Raw genomic sequence first — 3,921 nt, 5'->3', positions numbered from 1 at the left:
ATTATCAGAGCATCAAAACCCACACTGAGAATCAGACTCAGGCAAAAACACCTGAGTAGCAGGTGTGGCGGAGAGCAGCCACAGCTGGAGACTTCCAAGAACGAACTTAGCCTTTCCTGAGTGGGTTGCAGGGAGTTATGGTCAGTCCTCTAGTGGAGACCCCCCCACAGTGTTGTGCAAGCAGAGGAACCAGAACAGACAAGCCTGGGCATGCTCTTGGCAGGAAGAAAAACAGTGTGAAGTTGGCGGCAGAGTACAAGGCTGAGAGGCAGAGCTTGCCAGGACAGATTGATAAACTAACCTGCCTCCATCTTGGGTTTGAAAGCCATATTATAGTAAAGGTTTATTACTATTTATAATTAAATCTGTTTCATAAGGATTGGGCTATGTCTCACCTGCCACCTTAATTTACAAATGGTTCTGTACTGCCTGCCTGCTCCAGAGACAGCGGCCATGCCTTTGTTTCAAGAGACTGTTATAACCACTTTGCAGCCATGGTTTTGTTTCAAAAGGTTTTTATGACCAAAAAGTCAACTGAGGCCAGAGGTCATTTGGAAGCAGGAAGAATTTTCTTTCGGCGGTTTCATCTAATTTGAAGATGGAACATGCTGGAAACAAGGAGCTGAGCAGCACAGGAGAGCTGAGAGAAGTGGAATGCCAGATGTCTAGTGAAGACCCCTGCAGAGGGGAAAAGACAAAACAAGACAGCAAAAGAGAGCTGGTGTAGACCAAAAGAGGAAGCAGGAGATGCTGAGACTCCAATACCCACTCGTAGGAAGGTACCAGTTCCTGCTCTACAGGTTCATCTGCCCGCCCCGAGCCCCCGTTGAGCCTGATTCACCAAGATGTTTTGTAGGCATGGTGCCAGGAGATGAAGCTGAACAGCAAAGATCAGAAATTGGAGGCTTATAAACGACCCCTTGCAGGGACTTTCCCCAACCAAATGCCTGATTTAAAAAATGTTCCTGACACACCAAAAGAAGCCAGGGTGAAAACATTTCGGAAAAATATGAAGACAGAGATAGAGGAGGGACAAGTGCCTTGTCCTCAGGTGATAGTTCCCCTTGAAGTGGTCCCTGAAACCAAGGAGCAGGTACCTGCCCTTACTGAACCTTCTGTCCTCTTTGAAGAAGGCAGCACCACTGTTGTGACAACTACCTCTGAGGCAGTGTTGGTGTCTAGGGCCAGAACTGCAGCCAATGCTAAGAAGAACAAGGCCCTGCAGTCCATGTCAACATCAGAGACCTATGGGGAATTGTGGTGTGTGGTCCATGGGGGAAGCATCAGTGTTGGGAAGCCAGCAAGGATGAGAGCTCAGACAGGCTGCGGAGAGCCAAGTGTTGTCCTAAGGGGCTTGTCTTAGTGAGGGATCGCTTCTGTGCAAAGACCTTAAGGCCACTCTAGTACAACAGAAGATCATGTTTTATGAAGAATCAGTAACTTCTATGTAACGTCCTTGCTGGTGGTCAATGGGATGCCTCAGAGAATCTCACTTTTTCCTTCTCGACAGGCACACAGGCTGTTTCTCTCTCTCCAAGCTCGTCTCTTCTGGCCTTCTGTGGCATTCGTGGTTTGGGTTTGCATGGCCCTGTTCATGACTTGGAGTCATGTCCCTACTGAGATCCAGCGCTTAGCTGTGTGTGGCCATCAACGGTGTATCAGCTGGCCCAGGACTTAATCACCTTGGGATTACCCGGGAAGGAGAGGAGGGATTCTTTAGAACAGGATGACTGTAGTGCTGCCTTGCTTGGCAGTGCCTGTAGAATGCCTTCCAAAAGAAGGCACACGGACAGAGAAACACTCCATTAATATCTCACAAGTCGGGATTAGCATTTTAGGTAGGCAGCAACTGACCTGTCAGACTGAGTCAGCTTCTTCCAGGAACTTCATTCCCAGAAGATAAAGCTGTTTGCCAAGGGCTTAAGTAACTCCCAGGAAAGCACATCTTCCTAGAGTGCAGATTTCCTCTGAAGTTTGGTCAATGTGTTTTATGGACTTACTTGCTGTGCATTGGTCCAGGCTACAGAAAGACAGCAAGAGCAAAATAAAGTGCTTCACTAGGATCCGCCATTCTCGCCATCATGTCACACAGAAATCATGTAGTAAGACAGAAGCAGAAGAAGGGAGTTTATCCTGAAGGCATAGATATGATACTCTGCCTCACAAATTCTAGTTCTAGGCTGAAACGATGACTCAGTAGGTGAAAGTTCATGAAAGCCGTGTGAAGATGGGTGAGACCTGACTCCATGAAGTCGTCCTCTGACCTACACACACAGATTGTAGCATACATACCCTCTTATCATGCACTGCTTACACCTTGATCTTCCTGGGGAGCAGACGCCTGGGACAAAAAATAAAGAGTGGAGAGTGGCTCAGTTCTGAATGGCTGGATGCTGTGCTCCCGAATCTGACAGTCCCATGCCCATGTAGCTATAGATGTGGTCCACAACACAGCACTGCAGATCAGAGTCAGGACTTGGAGATTTTACTGAGGCAGGAGCATTTCCAGCAGAGAAGTCACAGGATCTGTGCCTCCTGTATTTGTTGGCTCGGTGTGGGTAACCAAGCACCACATACTGGGGCTCAAACAACAGAAGTCTACTGTTGCCATGCTGGGAGTAGTGGGCGGAAAGCGAGACTCTGGCAGGATAGAGTTCTGAGGACTGGCAGGGGAGGGCCTGTTCCTGGCTTCTCTCTTTGGCTTAAAGATGCTTTTGTTCTTTGTCCTCTTTTCGAAGACACCTGCTTTGAGAGTCTGTAGCCCAAAGTTTTGTTAGGCCTTCTAAACAATAAGGCCACTTTCCAAGTTGCAGGAGGGAGAATTTTACATGAACTTGGGAAAGCACAGTTTAGCCCCCACTAGCTACTATCCAGAGGATCTAGTGAACCGAGTGCAATAGGCACATGGGTGGGCCAAGGAGACTAGTTCAGAGGTGGTTATACTTACACCTATAGGACCAACTAGTGTCTGGGAAGCATGGTCACTGATACAGGGTGGATAGTGTGTATGGTGATGGTGAAACCAGTAGAGCTTGCTGATGGGTAGAGGGTGGGGTGAAGAGTTGGGCATGTTGCTCATTGACCTCCTTTCTTCCTCAAGACTTCAACACTTGTGATTCCTCAGTTGGGAAGAGTCTTTCATCTTTGTGTGACTATCATATCATTCCTAACGTCAATGTTCTATTCTGAACATCCTTTAATATTAAAGATGCCACTGTATAAACTCACTTTACTGTACACATCAGTTTCAAATCACTGGCTCTCATACGCAGTTTCACCTTTTGTCTCTTACCACTGACATTATATTCCACCAAGCAGACCTTAGAAATCTGTTACCAGACTCCCAATCAGTGTCAGGCATATAAGAACTAACCATTCTCTCTGGTACTGGATTGAATATGGGCAGGTAAGGAATCAGGGGACGACAGGGAATAAGCTGGAGGTTCTATCGTGGATGGTAGGATGAGTAATAATATGAAAGCCTACTTCAAACAGGGATTAATAATTGTTATGAATTACTCAGGCCTAAATCTGAATGTCCCCACAGGGTCATGTTTGCAACGCCTGCTTTTCAGCTGGTGATACTATTCTGGGAGGCTCCTGAATCTTTTGGAGGAAGTGTATCAATACACAGGCCTTTAAAGACTATAGCCTTGCCCTGTGTCTGGCCTTACTCGCTGCTTCCTCAGATGTGACAGCCTCCATCTTCCCTATTACCATGGACTGAAATCCTCTGAAACCAGGAACCAAAATAAAACTTTACTCACTTGTTTCTGTCATGTACTTCATCAAATTGATGCAAAATAAACAAATAACATTTTTGTGCGTGTGTGTGTGTGTAACTGGAGGGGTGGGTTCCACAGTTGACTGAAGTAGCCTTGTTTCTTGTGTTGTTAGGGCTCCTGCCATAAAAATTACAGA

At 46.6% G+C, this 3,921-nt stretch overlaps 1 pseudogene; it reads left to right on the top strand.

The window, feature by feature from the left end:
- Positions 1 to 598: 598 nt before the first annotated feature.
- On the top strand, positions 599 to 1,363 carry LOC121462153 (annotated as a pseudogene).
- The last annotated feature ends 2,558 nt before the right edge of the window (positions 1,364 to 3,921 follow it).

This window comes from Microtus oregoni, unplaced genomic scaffold, assembly GCF_018167655.1.
Source record: "Microtus oregoni isolate MIOR12 unplaced genomic scaffold, Mior012 000024F_ref0000369, whole genome shotgun sequence".
Classification (NCBI taxonomy): Eukaryota; Metazoa; Chordata; class Mammalia; order Rodentia; family Cricetidae; genus Microtus; species Microtus oregoni.
The sequence above is the reverse complement of the archived record's forward strand: the minus strand, read 5'-3'. Positions and strand labels throughout refer to the sequence as shown.